This window comes from Kogia breviceps, chromosome 16 (assembly GCF_026419965.1).
Source record: "Kogia breviceps isolate mKogBre1 chromosome 16, mKogBre1 haplotype 1, whole genome shotgun sequence".
Lineage (NCBI taxonomy): Eukaryota > Metazoa > Chordata > Mammalia > Artiodactyla > Physeteridae > Kogia > Kogia breviceps.
Window position 1 is genome coordinate 5,954,668 of NC_081325.1, and position 13,636 is coordinate 5,968,303.

Genomic DNA, 13,636 nt, shown 5'->3' on the forward strand with positions numbered 1-13,636 from the left:
AAGAAACTCAGAGGCTCCTTGGCGGAGAGATGAAGTGCACCCCTCCTCCGTCCCCTCCTGGGTCCCCATCTCCAGGACCAGCCCACCCCCAGCAGATCCGTTATCTGCACCGACTGTTCCCAGGCGATAAAGCGGCCCAGGTCAGGTGCAGGGAGCTTTGTGGCCCTGCGGAGGCACAGGGGTTTTCCTGGCCCATCGCCCCTGCTGTTTGCTCACCTGTCATCTCAGCTTGGTGACAAGGCTGACAGGAAAAGGGGGGCGGGCGCGTGTGTGGCAGGAGAGGTCATTTATTGGAAGGCGGCTGGCTATAAACATGCCTGCGCGGCTTTCGACGGCGGCCCTGGGCCCGCCGCATGGCCGGCCCCCTGTTAATGTGTAACCACTGAGCACCCCTCGGGGCAGGTGCGGGGATGTGGCTGTGACGCCGCCTTTCTTCCAGCTCCTCCGGGCCGGCCGCCTCATCCTGTGCTCAGGCCAAACCCGCTGAAAAGTGAAGGCCGGGGAGCGTCCCAGCCCTCGGCCTGCCCCAGAGGCCCTGCTCCTCCAGCCCCCGGCGGCCTGTGCATGACCTCGGACCCTGGGGGAGGACGCGGCATCAGAGTCAGGCGCGGTGGCCTCATGCAGCAGAGGGGCTGGCTGGGACGGCACCCCCAGCACGAAGATCCAACATGTGCTGTCTGTTCCCTGCCCCTCGGCCCCAAACAATAAAAATCAGAGCCTTTCCTGTTAATCACACCAATAAGGGCTGCAAAGTGCTCTGGGTTAGAATCAGATGTCAAGAAGTATGAACGTAACGACGCAGGCATGGACCTCATCGGCGGTCCTGTGCTCATCCTCGGGAAGAGTTGAGGCAACGGGCCACTGAGACCACAGATAACTGGCTAAAATAACATGCTCCTACAAGGCACCAAATCCAGTGTGAACTTGAGGTCTGGGGGGCAGGTTTTTTCCAGAAGCCCTTTTCTTGAAATAAAACACACATAGAGAAAAGCACACAGTCGCAGGAATCCAGCTCAGTGAATTCCCACCAAGGGAGCTGCCTGTGTAACCCTGCATCCAAACTGAGGAACAGGGCACGACCGGCTCCAGGAAACCCCCCAGGTCCCTGCCAGGCACTTCCCTCCTGCGGTAGCCGCCATCCTGACTGCAGACGCCCCGGGAGACTTTTGCCCAGGCTTGAATTTACTGCAAGCCCTCCGCGCATCCGCCTCCGCGCATCCGCCTCGCTCTGGGTCAACCCGACGCACGTGCGGCTCATCCCGCGCGCGGTCACTGCAGCCGTGGCTCGTTCGCGCTCATCCCGGGCTGGGACCCACCGTGGACCGTATCGCATCTACTTGCCCCTCCTCCTGTCAGTGCACGTCAGGGCTGTCCGTGGTTTGGGCCATCAGGACGAGAACACACGTGCGTGCACTTTCAGTGGACGTGCGTGCCTTTCTCTTGGGTGCACACCAAGCTGGGGGATGGGCTGGACTCGGGGGTATCTGTCAAGTCCTTTTCGTGTCCAAGTCAAGCAAGGCGTGAGTATGAAAAGGGAATGTTTGTAGAGCATTGATTTTTAATGAAAGTAGGTATAAAAGCGGGAGAGAAAGAGATAACACAGCTCCCGGCAGGTCGGTCATAAACACGGCAGAAACAGCGTGAGTGCAGGAGCGTCCGGGTCTGGCGCTGGTGCTGCTGAGCTGGACTGGGCCACGCGCCTCCCTAGGACCTCCGTCCCGGGTGCAGAGAGGGCATGGCTGCATGACAGTGACGTCCCCACGTCCAGGCCCACCTCCCCACTGCGGGCATCCACCCGAGCCTCCACCTCACCCTCTGACCGCCCTCTGACCGCCAGGCGACAAGCCAAGCGATCCCCAGCTGCACGGAGTCTGGCTGCCAGCTCCCTCCCCTGCAGCACCGAATGTGGCCAGTGGGCATGAAATCGGTCCATCCCCAGAGTGAAGTGGGGTCCTTGGAGGCTGCCCCAGCCCATGCAAAGTTCCCCAGAGGCCCTCCTCACTCTTCGTTAATGAAAAAGCAGTAAGTCTTCAGTAGGAAGGCGCCCCTTTTCAAAACTTCTCCTTGAGTAATATCTGGAGTTAGCTGGGGGTTAGAGGAAGGAAAAAAGAAACATTGACGGCACCTGCCCAGTGGAGACCTGCGGGGCCACTTTAAGAAGGGCAGCCGGGCGGAAGGGCCTTCCAGGGCGGCTTGTTCAGAGGCCCAGCGACAGCTGCCTGTGAGTACGGCCAAAGCAGCTAAGGCCACGACCACACGTTTCCGATGCCTCAGTCCCACTCCCTATCAAACCGCAAACAATGAGGAAGCCAGAGCCAGGTGGGCCCCAGCCGGGGCCGCCACTCCGCTGTTCTCAGCAGCTACACGGGAGCATGAAAGATTCAGCGCTTGGGCTTCCCTGGTGGCGCAGGGGTTGAGAGTCCGCCTGCCAATGCAGGGGACGCGGGTTCGTGCCCCGGTCCGGGAAGATCCCACATGCCGCGGAGCGGCTGGGACCGTGAGCCGTGGCCGCCGAGCCTGCGCGTCCGGAGCCTGTGCTCCGCAACGGGAGAAGCCTCAGCAGTGAGAAGCCCGCGTACCGCAAAAAAAAAAAAAAAAAAAAAAGGTTCAGCTCTTGCTCTGGCTGCTGGGATGAGGTGTCGGTGCTCAGGGGGTGCCCCTCATATGCTCTTTCCCTCTGAAGGACACACGCTGGGGCTGCCGGGCAGGCGGCGGTGAGGCCAGGGGTGGCGGGCAGGATGCTAAAGCAAAGGCCGTTCTGTACGCATAAAAGGACAGTGACGGGATAAGGTGGGTTCTAAGGAAAACCTGGGGCTTCCCAGGTAGGACAGCTAACCTCGCAGTGAGGCGCTGTCTCCCCTTCTCGGGCCGTCGTGAGCGGTCGATTAGTCGAACTGACCCCCGCAGTTCCTCAGCTGAATGTGTCCAGATTCCCCCCCTGGGAAACCAGGATGCACTGCAGCTTTGGGGCTGCACCTCCTCTGTTTCTTTCCCATCGGCTGTACCTGCATCAGAGCCCTCGACTGTGAGGTTTACGGGTCTCAGAGAGGACTTCTCTGCTCTCAGCACGGGGCAAGCCAGTCGCAGGAGAGGATCCATCATCGTAAATCCTGGAAGCAATGCTAACGCGTTGATGAGCCTCTGCCCTGTGTCCAGCAGCCCCCTCACTCCGGGGGGTGGTGGTGGGGGGAAGAGACGTTATCTAACTCATCAGAACGGGCCTCCCAGCAATAGTTCACCCAGTTATTATTTTATGAGATCGTTATCACCTGCAGCCACAGGATTAATAAAAATTGAGGGTAATAAATCACAGAGGAAACTAATGCTCCCAACTATGTAACAGAAGGGAGGAAGCAGGCTTCGTCCGTAGTGAGAAATCCTCCCGTCGCCCAAACTCAGAAATGAGGGCCAGGAGGAAGGGGGCACAAGGCAGCATCAGAGAAGGCCACTCACCAGGCCAGGTGACCACCTCGCAATGGTACCCGTGCTCTGCGCAAACCAGAGGTCCGCCTGCAAACGACCTCGGGGGTGCAAGGCGGAAGGGTCTTCCGCTCAAGCCTACGTCTAAGCCCCTCTCTAGGGGAGGCTGCTGCCATCACCACCACCCTCTCCCCGGCTGACAGCGGTGGAAGGGCTGTGAGTCTCAGAGGGCCCGAGCCCCAGGCTCCCCCTGAATCTCAAGTCCCCTCTTGCACTGCACTAATACCAAGCCCAATCCCAGCCAGATCTCCCAGGGACACAGATGTGGTCCAGGGCTGCTGGGAGCCCAGTGTCACACACCCACTGTGACGTCCCTGTGTTTGGAGAAGGGCCCGGTGCTCCCTGGATGATACAGAGGAAAGGGGAGCCCAGGCCCAGCCTCGGGCACGAACTCCAGAGAGATCACCCAATCAACTCGATCGAACAGAGCGTGGACTCCAGTTCAGACCCGTCTCTGACGGCAGATGGGAACAGATGCCACTCGACAGCTCTGAGGAAGGGAAGGTGTTTTAGGCCTGAATAAGATGGGCCGTCTAGGGAAGGCCACTGGCTGGAGGGCCAGGGTCTAGGAGGCGGCCGATGAGGGGAGGAGGTGAGAAAGCAGACGGGGAGTGGGGTGCAGAGACGGGCAGCACCCCTGTGGCTAACGGGCACCAGATGATGGGTGAGACGGGGGCACTGCAGGTTTTGTACTTGGTCAGGGCCAGGCGTTGCTGTAAAACCTGACTTGTTCAGGGGGCGTCACTTGGGCAGATGACCCTGGGATGGACCCTTCACCCCAACGTTCTTTAATTACTGAGGACTTAGTTATGTTCATCAAGAAAGCTGGGAGATGCTACCGGGGAAAGTCAACCTGCTTTTGCAGTAGCTAGATCGACCAACCCTGGCTGGTCTCGGCTCCTCTGAGGACAAACAGATGAGGAGAAGGAGGGGCATTCCATGAGGAAGAGAGGGTTTCAGAACCGGAAGCCCAACTGGACCCTGGGCAGAGTCCCCCAGGGGCACGGCCGTGACTCATCCTGGCCTCTCTGCCTTCCAGCTTCTACTCTCTGCCTGGGCTTCCTGCGCCCCACCTTCACCTCAGGCTTTCTCTGGGAGGGGACACGGGGTGCTCAGGGCCTCTCGGCAGCTCGAGGGGGGCGCTACCAACCACCCAGACAACCCAGTCTCCCAAGAGGGGCCTGTGTCCTGTATCCAGCGAGGGCTAATCTGGAGCCAAGTGGCCACCTATCAGCCTGCAAGCCAAACTCCCACCAAGGCCCCTTGGCCAGTAATAAACCCAGCCGGCTGCAAAAACAGGCCCAGGAATACAGCCCTGGCCGGATAATGATTAACTGGCAGCGAGGGGGCCCTGGAGGTCACGGTGATAATGAGAAAGTTTCCCCGAGCTATCTCAAGTGCAGAGGGCCTGGGGAGGGGCCCTGGCTGGCGCCTCCCGGCAAGTGCTTCCTGCCCCCTCCAGGGCGTGCTCGCTTCAATGACCCAATGCTGCCCCTCCCCACAGGAACAGGGAAACTGACGTCAGGCACCTGGGGACACGGGCCCTGGTAAAGCCCACGGTGAGGACGCCAACGGGGGCGTCTTCCCAGGAGGCGGCTTTTCCCCACACCTGACACAGATAAGCCCTTCCAAGAAGAGGGAGGCTTAGTGCTTTTATCTTTATTGCTTGGCCAGTCCTGAGACTTAGAGGGCCGCTCTGTTGGAGTGAAACTCAAAAAGGATTTTCAGCGGGACTTTCTGCTTTCGAATGCTAAGCCCCCACTACGAGTCTATCATGATGCTTCACCGAGTTCAAAAGAATCCTTTCGGTGGGGAGGCCAGGCCAACAAAGGAAAATAATAAAAAGGCCTCCAAGACGGAGGGTCTATAAAGCCTCAGTGTTCTAGGAAATCACAGTGTCGGCTGAAGGCGAACGGGGGTCTCCCAATTTGCAGACAGAAGTAAAGGCTCACTCGAGGGCATGTGAATGTCGGGGTCAAGATGGCGCCATGAGCTGCCATCCCAACTCTGGCTCTAACACCTTCTATGGAACCTTCTATTGGGCTTCTCATCCACCAACAGGGTCCCAACTCACAGACATTTCACACTGTCACTCCTTTACCCTCCACCCCACCACCCGCTCTGAACTGAAAGCAAAGGTTGGAAGCACCTTTCCTACTTAACGTTGAAGCTGGGAGACTCTTCCTACACTTTCCAAGTCCTTGTTGAAGAACGGAAGCCATGTATGAGTCCTTGAAAAAGCTGGTACTGACTCCTACTGACACACCCATCACACGTCCCAGAATGTCATCAAATACTGACATCCTGTCCTGCTGAGCAGGCAGCCATGCTGAAGTAAGACAAGCACCCAGCTCTGGCATCCTCTCACTTCAGGAGGCCAATCACTGAGCAGTGTTCTTACAGTCTCTTATCTGTTAGCGAATTCATCGACCAACTTGTATTAAGACCACACCCAGAGTAAACCCCTTCATTTTCCAGTTAGCATCTATTGGGCAACTGATGTTTTCACTTGTTTCAGATGTGTGTGATAAAACTGGTCTCCTCTCAGATACGCTTTAAAATGCTCACAACACTGTGTGCTCTTGAAGGAAACAACACCACCTCCTGTACTGTAAGTCTTTTTTAAAAAAAGAAAAAATTATATATACATATATATGTGTGTATGTGTGTGCGTGTGTATATATATATATATATATATAATTAATTTATATATATATATATATGGGCCCAATCAAGTTGCCAGTTTACAGGAAATACAGGACTAGGGAAAAATGTGAAATGACACCCAGGGTTGCACTTGGCAGAATCCAGAACATGGGAAGCCACACATCAATCAGTTCATGTCTATCCTTGCTGGGTACGTGGAGGGGCGGGGCAGTGTCACTGTATTATGTGCTCTGCTTTTACGAATGTGTGAAATTTTGATAATAAAAGTTAAAAATACGTACAAGTGTTTGGCACATACACACGTACACAAATCCAAACTAACAAGCAGACACCCCGCCAGCATCCACCGTGCCGGCAGACAGCAATGAGGCAAACGTGAAGGACGGGCCCACACCCCCCACCTGGCTCTTCCGCGCCCTGCCCTCCCGGCGCCCACCTCCAGGGGAGGCCCGAGCAGCCCCGGGACCGACTGTTTAAAGGGCCCCTCCGAGCCCTCCCTTCCCTGAGGATCACGACCCGGCAGAGGCCCTGGGCACCGGGCTAAGGCCTCAAGGCTGTGCTGCCCTCGAAGGGGCCCGTCAGGCTCTGAGTCGTGGAGTCGTGACAGGGTTCCAGGAAACCCCGCGTCTGGGCGCAGGGGATGCCCGTCTGACTCCACCACTCCCCAGCTGAGGGACTTTGGGCAAACGACCCCTGTGAGCATCACTTAACCTCTCTGAGTGCTGATGCTTTCCTCTATCCAAAGAGGAGAATTCTTTGTTCAACACACAGTGCGGTGGGGGTGACGAGGGTGCAAACAGCCATCTCTGCGCTCAAGGAAGGGGCTGTGCACCAGGAATGTCCTACACAGGCTGGACAGGAGAAGGACCGTCCCAGGGGCAAAGGCCACTTACAGGGAGCTTTGAGCTGAAGAGAGTCATTGGTCTCTGAGTATCAGGGAAGGCTCCCTGGAGCAGGTGGCATGTGAGCTGGACCCTGACAGACAGGTTGTCGGGCCACAGGAAGAGGAGGGCAAGCCAGCAGAGGGAACCCTGAGCCCGGGGCATGAGAAGAAAGCGGACAGGACGTAGGTCTGGGAAGGTAGGTCAGGGCCAGGCTGGGGCGGCCGTGACCGTGAACACTGGCCAGTGGTTGGAATCATACAAGGAAGCCAATGGGGTGGCGGGGGGCGTCTGGAGACTTTTGAGGGGGGTGTGGCTTGATCAGCACTGGTCTCTAAGAAGATTACTACAGAGAGGACGGGTTAGGGAGAAAGACTCGGTCCTGTCTGCAGCCAGAAAGAGAAGAGGCCCAGGGCGGTCTCTGTGAACCATTTCTGAGCGTACCGGGGCCAGAAGACACGTGACAGCACACTGGGCTTCCTTCTCCAGGGGAAAATGCACACACACCCAGAGTTGTGAATCTGAGGTTGGGGCAGGAGTTCACAGACAGGGTGCGAGAGAAAGTGCAGCTGGAAAAAGGAAATACGTCAACCGCCAGACGCAGACACATTTCCCCCCGAGACTAGGCCGGGAGAGGCCTCCTCTTTTCTCCCACGTCAGAGAGTTCTCTTTGCATCTTGCCCTGGTTAATTCTGGAACCAAGTTCTCCAGGACCCAGGGCACGGGGGTGCTGGTGCCCTTTGCTGGGTGGCTCAGACTGGCCAGGGGGTCACCTGGCCCCAAAGCCTGGCTCCCTGAGGTGACTGGAAAAGAGGCCACCCCATGCTGGCAGCCCAGGACACTGCGTCATCTTCCTATTCTCTCTACAGAAAACGACGTTACAAAATCAAAATGCTCGTGGAAGTAAAGAAACATAGGGAAAAAGTCCTATCAGGTTGAACCAGGCAGCTGATTCACAGCCATATCCATTTCTCTTTGCAGTTATTTGTCAGCTTTTTAAAATTCGTAATTTGATGAGGTTTTTCTCTTCTCATCCTAAAAAAATTAGCTTTAGTAAACTTTGTACTCTTTTTCTTAAGCTCCAGCTCCCCCCCAAAAAAATCCTCATCCCAAGTCCTCAGAGTAGAGAGAGCCCCCAAATGTGCACTTGCCCTTGTTCCTGGGCGAATGAAGATGTTCAGAACCAGCCGGCCCCAGCAGGGAGCTGTGGGCAGCGGGACAGCAGGGCCACGGGACCCTGATGGTAAGTGGACTCTGCGGTGATGTCGGCCCCGCGAAGGGCGTGGGCCCAGGAGCCACAACGCAGCTCTCGCCAGGTTCACTGTCCACCTTCTAGGAGCCTCTGTGCACGTTGCACTGGCCCCCCGGCCAGCGAGAGCTGGAGGATGTCCAGAGTACAAAGGAGCGAGCAGGGAACGGCACTGGCGGAGTCTGAAGCCAGCACCCTCAGGGGACCCCACACGGTTCCCAGCAGCGCCCCCAGGGCCACAGCCCGGGACGCAGCGGCTGAGGCCCCGAAGTGGACTCTGGCGTCTAGCGCCCTCGGGGGTCCGCCTCCCGGAGCTCACCCTCGCCCAACGCTCTGCAGGCGGCCGCCTCCTTCCCGAGCAACTCCTCCTACAAGACAGGACGGTCTCCGACTGCAACAGAGGACGCTCCAGAAATAACCTGCTAAATGCGTTAGCCCTAAAACTCAAGGCACCTATTCACTTCAGAGCCTGGCGCACTTGCTGGAAAGGACCACGGGTTGTGAGCCCCCAGGACACACGTGTTAACTGTCCCCGGGAGACCGCCTGAGGGCTCAGCCAGAAAAAGAGGAATGAATGGGCCCTGCCCTCCCAGCCCACCCGACAACCTTCCCTGCAGCCGAGGCCTCGTTCACCAGGCGAGCGCCATGTGTCGGCGTCTGCACGTGGGCATCACCTCTGCCGCGTGGGCTCAGCACCACAGGAGGCGGGGGCCGGGCCCTGGGCCTGCAGAGAGGCCTCCCGGTGTCGTGCCCGGTGTGAGGGCTGGGTTCACTGGGGTAACCGCTCAGTGGGCACGGCAGGAACTGGCCGTCTGCTCTGGTCAGGGCTGCCAGGGAGCGGCTGGTCAAACCTCCCCGGGTCCCGCCCCCCCCCATGCCTGTTTCCCACCACTCGCCCACCTCTCTTGTCTCATCATCCCTCAAGAAACCCATTTTGAAGTTCAGACGGCAGGGCTGCCTCTCTTGGCCATTGTCTGCAATCCCAGATGTCCACTCCTTGCTTTTTTATTGGGTTTGGCCACAGAGCCCTCATCGGTGGCCCGGAGGGCCGATATGGGACAGGCTCCCACTTGGGGGCCTCCAGAGCCTGGTGCCAGGCAGTGATCGGGTATCACCAGGGCCAGGAAGCAGGGCGCGCAGGGGAACAGAAAGGGACAGAAGGAACAGTGCCGGCACGCTCCCTAGGATCACTGACAGCGCCCGCAGTTGGGAGACGGAGAAATCTGACCGCCGAGTGTTCAGGCCTACAGGGCCCAAGGCAGCGGCCAGGGAGGGCGAGAGAAAGCGGATGTGGACGTGGCAGCAAGGTGGGCACTAGATGTGGGTCCCAAGCTGGCCACGAGCCCCCCTGGGCCTCAGTCTGCTCACCTGTAAAACGGGATAACAGTAAGTTCCTATCTCACAGGACTGTGCTAAAAATTAAAGGAGCTTACATAAAGCCCCAAGATGCTGCAGGTGACATATGACTCTTATGTTTATTTAAAGATCTAGGAGGAGTCAAGATAGTGGTGTGGGAAGACTGGGAGTTAGCATCTCCCCACAACTAGGGCACCTGCCGGCTGCTACTGGGGGACCCTGACACCCAAGAGGACGGGAGGAACCCCCAAGTGAACCGGTAGGACTGGGGGGACTGAGGGGAGAGGAGAAAGAGAGGCCAGACAGAATCGGCGCCCCTGAGGCCGGGGGGATCAGGAGAGGCAGGCAGGAGGGACACTCTGGGAGAAGCAGGAGAGAAACAGAGGGCGATCGCCTGGTCCACTCGGGCCGGGGAGGCTGCTGAGTTCCCAGGTGGGTCCCCTGCCCTCCACGGCCCCACCATCCCCCAGGCCACATTGGTCTTGGGGGCATAGGAGGGAGGCCGGGGAGATCAGAAGAGGCAGGTAGGAGGGGCACTCCTGGAGGAGCGGGAGAGGAGCACAAGGGTCAGCCCCACCCACTCGAGCCCAGGAAGCCTGCTGGGCTCCCAGGTGAGGTCCCTGGCCCTCTGAGACCAGAGGTGGAGGGCACGCCTGGGCCCCTTCTGTTCCTTGAGCCTAAGCCCCACCCCTCCATAGCTCCCAGGGCCTTTTCCAGTCCTGTGGGTCCTAAGCATAGGCCCCACCCACCACACAAACCTCACCCTTGCTTAGGCCCCGCCCTCCATAGCCAAGGCCTTTTCCCCTCTTTTTCATTCTTTTCCCTCCTCCTCTTTTTTACTATTGTGGTACTGATGTACCTTCCAGTTGTTGATTCATCTATATTTTTATATTTATATTCTTTCTAACATATCTGTTAGTTTCCTACTCTAATTTTATTTTTCACTTTGTTATTATTCTCTTTTATTCACACGGCTTGCAGGATCTCGATTCACGAGCCAGGGGTTGGGCCGAAGCTCCTGTAGTGGGAGCTCCAAGTTCAAACCACTGGACTAACAGAGAACCTCAGACCCCAGGGAATATTCATCGGCGTCTCATGGAGTTCCTCACATCAGCACCAAGACCCAGCTCTACCCAACAGCCTACAAACTCCAGTGTTGGAAGCCTCAGGCCAAACCACCAATAAGACAGGAACACAATCCCACTCGTTAATTTAAAAAAAAAAAAAAAAAAGACAGCGAAAAAATATGTCACAGGTGAAGGAGCAAGGTAAAAACCTACAAGACCAAATAAATGAAGAGGAAACAGGCAGTCTGCCTGAAAAAGAATTCAGAGTAATGATAGTAAAGATGATCCAGAATCTCGGAAATAGAATGGAGGCATGGATTGAGAAAATACAAGAAATGTTTAACAAAGATCTAGAAGAACTAAAGAACAAACAAACAGAGATGAACAACACAATAACTGAAATGAAAAATACACTAGAAGGAATCAATAACAGAATAACTGAGACAGAAGAACAAATAGGTGAGCTGGAAGACAAAATGGTGGAAATAACTGCCGAGGAGCAGAATAAAGAAAAAAGAATGAAAGGAATTGAAGACAATCTCAGAGACCTGTGGGACAACACTAAATGCACCAACATTCGAATTATATGGGTCCCAGAAGAAGAGAAAAAGAAAGGGTCTGAGAAAATATTAGAAGAGATTACAGTCCAAAACTTCCCTAACATGGGAAAGGAAACAGTCACCCAAGTCCAGGAAGCACAGAGAGTCCCATAAAGGATAAATGTTAGGAAAAACACACCAAGACACATATTAACCAAACTAACAAAAATTAAATTCAAAGAAAAAATATTAAAAGCAGCAAGGGAAAACCAAAAAATAACATGCAAAGGAATCTCCATAAGGTTATCAGTTGATTTTTCAGCAGAAATTCTACAGCCCAGAAGGGAATGGCAGGATACACTTAAGGGAGAAAAGAGAAAAACCTACAACCAAGATTGCTCTACCCAGCAAGGATCTCATTCAGATTCAACAGAGAAATCAAAAGCTTTTCAGACAAGCAAAAGCTAACAGAATTCAGCACCACCAAACCAGCTTCACAACAAATGCTAAAGAAACTTCTCCAGGCAGGAAACATGAGAGAAGAAAAAGACCCACAAAAACAAACCCAAAACAATTAAGAAAATGATAATACGAAAATACATATCAATAATAACCTTGAATGTAAGTGGATCAAATGCCCCAACCAAAAGACACAGACTGACTGAATGGATACAAAAACAAGACCCGTATATATGCTGTCTACAAGAGACTCACTTCAGACCTAGGGACACATACAGACTGAAAGTGAAGGGATGGAAAAAGATGTTCCATGCATAAGGAAATCAAAAGAAAGCTTGAGTAGCAATACTCGTATCAGATAAATAGACTTTAAAATAAAGACTGTTACAAGAGATAAGGAGGAACACTACATAATGATCAAAGGATCAATCCAAGAAGAAGATATAACAATTAAAAATGTTTATGCACCCAACAGAGGAGCACCTCAATACATAAAGCAAATGCTAACAACCATGAAAGGAGAAACTGACAGTAACACAATAACAGTAGAGTCCTTTAACACCCCACTTACCCCAGTGGACAGATCATCCAAACAGAAAATAAATAAGGAAATACAAGCTTTAAATGACACAACAGACAGACAGATTTAATTGATATTTATAGAACATTCCACCCCAAAGTGGCAGAATACACTTTCTTCTCAAGTGCACATGGAATATTCTCCAGGATAGATCACATCTTGGGTCACAAATCAAGCCTCGGAAAATTTAAGAAAGTTGAAATCGTATCAAGCATCTTTTCTGACCACAATGCTATGAGACTGGAAATCAATTACAGGAAAAAAACTGTAAGAAACACAAATACACAGAAGTTAAATAGTGTGCTACTAAATAACCAAGAGATCACTGAAGAAATCAAACAAGAAATAAAAAAATACATAGAAACAAATGACAACAAAAACACGACGACCCAAAACCTATGGGATGCAGCAAAAGCAGTTCTAAGAGGGAAGTTTATAGCAATTCAATCTCTACTCAAGAAACAAGAAAAATCTCAAATAAACAATCTAACCCTACAGACTTAAAACAACTAAAGAAGGAACAAAGAAAACCCAAAGTCAGTAAAAGGAAAGAAATCACAAGGATCAGAGCAGAAATAAATGAAATAGAAACGAAGAAAACAATAGCAAAGATCAATAAAACTAAAAGCTGGTTCTTTGAGAAGATAAACAAAACTGAGAAACCCTTAGCCAGACTCATCAAGAAAAAAAGGGAGAGGATGCAAATCAATAAAATTAGAAATGAAAAAGGAGAAATCACAACTGACACTGCAGAAATACAAAGGATTATAAGAGACTACTACAAACAACTATATGCCAATAAAATGGACAACCACGAAGCAATTGACAAATTCTTGGAAGGTGCAATTTTCCAAGACTGAACCAGAAAGAATTACAAAATATAAACAGACCTATCAGAAGTAATGAAATTGAAACCGTAATTAAAAATCTTCCAAAAAACAAAAAATTTGCCTGTGAAGCCAACTTCCAGGACCAGTTGGCTTCACAGGTGAATTGTATCAAACATTTAGGAAAGAGCTAACACCCAACCTTCTCAAACTCTTCAAAAAAATTGCAGAGGGACAAACACTCCCACATTCATTCTACAAAGCCACCATCACCCTGAAACCAAAACCTGAAAAAGATATCACAAAAAAAGAAAATTATAGACCAATATCACTGATGAACACAGATGCAAAACTCCTGAACAACATACCAGCAAACAGATTCCAACAGCACATTAAAAGGATCATATACCATGATCACGTGGGATTTAACCCAGGGATGCAAGGATTCTTCAATATATGCAAATCAATTAGTGTGATACACCACATTAACAAATTAAGAAATAATAACCATATGATCATCTCAATAGATGC